This window comes from Poecilia latipinna, unplaced genomic scaffold, assembly GCF_001443285.1.
Source record: "Poecilia latipinna isolate Pla-1442-1.1 unplaced genomic scaffold, P_latipinna-1.0 Scaffold1077, whole genome shotgun sequence".
NCBI classification, from domain to species: domain Eukaryota; kingdom Metazoa; phylum Chordata; class Actinopteri; order Cyprinodontiformes; family Poeciliidae; genus Poecilia; species Poecilia latipinna.
This window is the reverse complement of record NW_015113693.1, coordinates 1,548-7,265: the sequence shown is the minus strand read 5'-3', so window position 1 is coordinate 7,265 and position 5,718 is coordinate 1,548. Positions and strand designations below refer to the sequence as shown.

The window sequence follows — 5,718 nt, the reverse complement described above, 5'->3', positions numbered from 1 at the left end:
CATCTTTTATTTTTCTACTTAGTACTTTAGGCGGTTTCTGATTTGTTATATTTTATATATAGGTCAAAGTTCAATAACATGAGAAAAGCACAATTTTCTGTTTATCCAGTCACTATTGAAAACAGCTGACACAAACTAATGTTAAATTTTAATTTTTCTTTTTTAAATTCAACATATTATAAAAGATAATATGGAGAGATGGTCAACCGTCTTAAAACGAGAAAAATCTGTTTTTTAAGAAAATTACTGCATGATTAATAATATAAATCAACTTTATAATCGATAACTTGCATCCCTAATGTCATTATTTCAACTTTGCAGCTCATTAAACGAGCAGCGGCTTAGTTTGCTTCTGCTTTGGGCCGGCTCTGCCTCAGCGGTGGGAGGTGCAGCGAAGGGTTAAACGCAGGACAGTGCAGACACTCATCACTGCTCAAGTGTCGCTGCACATTACTGAGAGAAGCCGTCAAACTTTTCCTGTCCGCTCTCTCCCACTTCAAGTGTCTTCCTTGGCCTCATTTGTTCGACAAACGCGGCGCTCAACAGCAAATCGAGCACATAATGCACGGCCACATTCATATCACAAGAACTCACCAAACCACACGCTTTCCTATGAATCTTTGTAGCCTACAAATGAGTAACCAGTGCTGCTCATTTGCATAAATAGGTGCTGCAGGAGAATCGCCTATACAAACTGCTGAATCATCGACTCAAACTGGTTTGTCTGGCCTAAAACGTCTGCCGGGAATCCCAGAGAACAAGCTTACTTATGGAGAAATACAATGAATAATCTAAAGAGTTGAGAACAGTGTTGACTGTGATCAGAGCACATAATTAACTCATTTTAAGTTGTATACAAAAGTGGTTCAAAATTAAAGTAGCTACAAGTTAATAGATCATTTTAAAAAAATTAAGGTCATTATGAATGTTAAAAACTATTTTACTTAAATTAGAGGGAATCATTTGCTGAAAGAATACAATGTTTTCTTTAATGATTTTGTCTGCAGACTCAGTTGGGATTCCTTGGAGATACATTTTAGAAAAATATACAGAAAACATTATTCTGCTTTGATTTTGATGATACTTTATGGATAACAAACTGAAGATACACATTTTCCAGTCTATGATTCACCAAGCTAGTATTTCTGTACGAGTTTGGTCTTGTGTTTTTTTGGGGGGTTTTTTTGCCTTTATTGACTAGTGTAAGAAATGGTTAAAAAATGACTGAAGAGTAAATAAATAAAACTAAGACACTAAGAACAGGTTGCAAAGCTCTGAGGCTGCCGAGATGAGTATTGCTGTCGGCAAATCCTTTCGATTCCTCTAACAAACGACACAACTTATGCAACAGTATTTGGGTGAAAGAAAATTCTCAAGCACACTCACAATCAGCAGAATTCAAAAATACTTCCATTACTAAATCAGCTGCTTGCACAGTTTGTGGCGTTAAACATGGCAGGAAGGAAAAAATTTAAAAAATGAAGCAAAGTGAAGCAGCCCTTTGTTACAGGGATGCACCTGTCTGAGAAGCACCTGTCCCCCTGGAAGAGCCGGAGATGCAGCAGCTGACACCGCCGGTGCCAGAGGGAGCGGTCGGGTTTCATGTCGGTTCTCAGAGGGACGGGAAGCGAGGATGTGAGCTGATTTCATGGTACATTGCAGATTTTTTCACCCAAATATCCTGAGTGACCCAGGACTCTTTTTCCCCTTATCTTCCCAGCAGGCCCCCATTCAAGCAGCGCAAAGACATTAAAACGCCCGCCTTACATCCGCTGCAAAACTAATCAAGCCTAATTTATTATTTATTTTACAACGGGATTATCAACTTTCAGTTTACATCTATACAATTAAATTCATATATCAACTGTTCACAGAAACAGTTATAAATTTGATAGAAATGCAGTTTTTCAAAATCCAGCATGTTGAATAATTGTTATTGAAGCATTAATATGAGTAATTCAGATTTTTCTTAAAAATCAAGATACTTTGTTTAGTTTCACCACGTCATTCAGATCTTATCTACCAAACCGAGTTACACAAAACACAACATGCATGAGCTTCCACACATACCAACACACGTTTAGTAGTAAAATACATACATATATAAATACATACTGTAATACATAGGCCAAATTTTGCTGGATGACAAATTGTCCCAGAAACGATAATATTGTTGTTTGAGACTATTTTCAAGTAATAATATATTCTTACAGATCAATAAACTTTAAATTCTGATGAACATTTAACACTGGAACTGGAAGACTTTTTAAATATGCAAAATAAATAAACAAACCAGAAACAACAAATAAAATTAATTATGAAATTTCTGTAAACAAAACTGTCCTTCAAAATAAGAGCTAGTTGAGACCAAATCACCAGACTGAAGACTTTTATCACCCATTTTCTGGTAGAAAAAGAGAAAAATGATAAATTATGTAAGTGAAAATTATTGAATTTGTTTTCATTTATCATACTACTATATACATTAACAAAAAATAAATAAAAGTGGACTCCATTACCAAAAGGGCGAGCTCATGGATAGACATTTAAAGAGAAAGTAAATGTCCAGGTGAATAAATGAACTGCTAAAATTGAAATATCAACCTTATGTTACACAAAACATCAAGAAATGCTGAAGTTAAAAACCAGTAATCAATTTTGAAAGCCATAAACACGCAGGACTTGAATTAATTAAATCTTGAAAATAACCTCTAAACAATCTGTTTGTAATAAATTTATAAAAATGTGTTTCACTGTAATACATGAACTTTTCCAATAACATTCTAATTTGTTCAATATGACTACAGTGAGAGTGAAAGTGAGGTAAAGAAGAGTAAATGTAGAGGTAAATAAATGCACTTCTATGACATTGACCCCAAAAAAGAAACACATACTGAAGATCAACGGCACTAAAGCTTCAAAGCCCCATTAATCATTTATATAATAATACATTTATTCATATAATAACAATGTTGTCCAATTTTGCTCGGAGGAACTTGTGGACCGATTCGTCCCTCTGGTTCAGGGCTGTAAACTATTTCAGGCACAACTGATTTTATTAGTGAACAAACTGTAGAGCTGTAAGACAACCACTAACCTCAGCTACAGAGAGCTGCTATAAAGTGTCCAATCCTACTGAGACGAAGACACCGGGGGGACACTGTAAACAAAGACTCTTTTCAGTCATTTAGCCGACATTACCGATACTCCTCCACAGCCGTTTACTTCCTGAACTCCTCTCAAGTATCGTTTATTCTTACCTGGAGTCGGACAGGGACGAACAATTCCTGTTTTCTCAGTCGTTTCTTCGTTAACTTTTCACAGCCATGGAGACCTTAAGTTCCTCTCCTGCTGGTAATTCGGTCGCTTTAACCCTTCCGGGTTTCAGCTGCGCGCGCCCCGCGGCCGCCTCATACCTCACAGGTTTCGGTCAGGCACGTAAAATGTTTCCGTTTATTTCCACTCCGTCAGGTATTAGCGATAATGATGCGACCGCGTAGGTTTACCTCAATCAGCCCAGGAAGGAAGGGGGAATCTCTACGGAGCAAATACGGACTCGGACGTACGTAAATTACGTAAGTTTGCGGTTACGTGACGCAAGCGTCGATAAACAATCAAGGAACGCATTTTAGATGTGTTGAACTACGTCACGTTCCCCGACGTAACGTGGATTGAAGAATGGGAAAATGGCGAAACTCCATTTCCCATGTTGATGTTTTAACAAGGATATCCGGGTATGACCTCCGTCCCTCTTATTAACAAATATTATTTTAATTCAGACTCTGTGAAAAAATATTTTATTAAAACATGTGGATTTAATTGCAATCTCATATTGTAAAAGTTTTGTTTGGTTTTCTTTTTTTAAGCTTTTTATTGCTTGTAAGTGTATTTGGGCCACCCACATTTCAGACGATGGATATGTAGCGCCATCTACTGGTAATACATGTGTTTGCATTGTGCGAGGCTGGATCTACTACACATGCAATATTAAGGCAAATTTATATGTATAGTTAATTTCAACAACACTGCAAATCAAAGTGCTTTACATAAAGAAAACAAAAAATCAGAGAAAAATAGTTAATTTGAAAGTAAAGAAAAGTTGGAATAAAGATTGAATTATTGAGGTTCCAATTATTATTAATCAAAAGCATTTTGGGACAATTATTCCTATGCAAAACTATGTGATGTGCTCTATTTTCCTAGTTTTAGTCAGAAGGCCAGCAGCAGCATTCTGGATCAGCTGCAGCTGGAGGTTTGACTTTTTAGGAATATCTGTGAAGACTTCCTAAAAAGAATAACTCAACTATGAATGTTGGGACATTTTGTCCTTTAATCCTGGAAATGTTCTTCAAGTGACAGAAGGCCGACTTTGTAGCCATCTTTATGTGGCCTGGACAATGGTTTCCAGCTGTAAAAGAACTATATATAATTAGAACAAACTTAGAATCTAGAGAAACTCCTATTAGTTTATCTAGAGAAACTACTCATGACCTTACATCAACATTTAACACTAAACTTTTAACATCAGAGAAAAACTCCTGTTAGTTCAAAAAACTGGAACAAACTTAGAAAGTATAGAATCAAACATGAAGAACCAACATCTAGTTTTATCAGAACATACTATAAATTACTAACTACTTATTCTTATTAAACATGGGGAACCAATATGTAGTTTTATACTTTTTACTTTTCTTTTCTATTAGTTTATGCAGAGAAACTCCTGTTAGTTTATAAATTATGGAGTACTTTTTGTTTTTCTTTTGCTTTTTTTTATTTTGTTGTTTTCTCTAATTCATGTGAAGCACATAGAGTTGCCTTGTTGTTAAAAATGTGCTATATAAATAAAATGACCTTCCCTTATCCAGGGCTCCAACATCTGTCTGCTTTCCAACGACCAGACAGGGATTTAAAAAGGAGAAGCAAAAGCAAGTGAGGCAGATTAGAAGTGGTGTCATCCAGGACGTGTTACTGTAATGATAATCTGAATAAACACAAACCTTTTCAAAGTGACACTCTGCTTCTGCTTTTCCCATCTGTAAGCCAGAAGCCTTGGCTGCATGGAGACTCATTTGGGTTTTCTACTGATTCTTTACACATCAATGCAAAATAAGTTCTCTCAAGATAAAATGTATCATGTGAAACTGTAGACAGTCTGGATTACCTCTGCTAATGCCGGTGTCACCCAGGTTGTTTGAACCAGGGGGGTTCAAAGGATTAGGAAGATTTCAGCTGCTTGGGTAATGAAACAAAGTCTAACACCCATTAAGCTTTAATTGCTGCGGGTTACAGGTCCTGCATGACATACTGCCGGTACTGGACACAATAAAACAAAGGGTTAGAGTGAGGGAGCTTTGTGATTAAAGGTGCCATCCAGTTAGATTTGTTTTTCTCCTAGCAAATGACAATAAGCACACAAGGAGGTATTGATTTCAACCACAGGATTAACATTTTTAAAAAGTACTCCCTGTGAAGGTCTGCTTTACAAAATGCTTCCATGTGTTTTATTGTTGGCAAGTTTTCCTGAAGTCCAAGCTGCAACCATATAAAACAGCTGAACAACTCTGAAGGAGAAATCTGATTTAGAAAAATGTAAATAAAGAAGGAAAAAGCAATAAAAATAAAGATGCATGAGATAAGGGAACAAAGAATTGCCCTATGTGCTTTTTTTTTATATTAAAGATCAAATTATTACACTGAAATACTATGTTCACTAACTGT

The 5,718-nt window shown here is 36.1% G+C and overlaps 1 protein-coding gene and 1 long non-coding RNA gene across 3 annotated transcripts in view; both read right to left on the bottom strand.

Moving 5' to 3' along the window:
- Positions 1-3,559, bottom strand: part of capn15 (calpain 15) — a 58,516-nt gene extending 54,957 nt beyond the window's left edge. The window contains exons 1-2 of one of the 2 annotated variants that reach the window (XM_015051976.1): positions 3,261-3,559; positions 3,098-3,160 (exon numbers count right to left, since the gene is read on the bottom strand). The gene's annotated coding sequence lies outside the window, so the exon portion shown is untranslated. The remainder of the gene's footprint in view (positions 1-3,097; positions 3,161-3,260) is intronic. The other variant, XM_015051975.1, reaches the window with a different exon arrangement.
- Positions 3,560-4,111: 552 nt separating this feature from the next.
- On the bottom strand, positions 4,112-5,465 carry LOC106959410 (uncharacterized). Its single transcript, XR_001427341.1, has 2 exons — positions 5,162-5,465; positions 4,112-4,408 (listed from the first exon to the last, which is right to left on the bottom strand). It is a non-coding gene; the product is annotated as an uncharacterized LOC106959410 (long non-coding RNA).
- Positions 5,466-5,718: the final 253 nt, after the last annotated feature.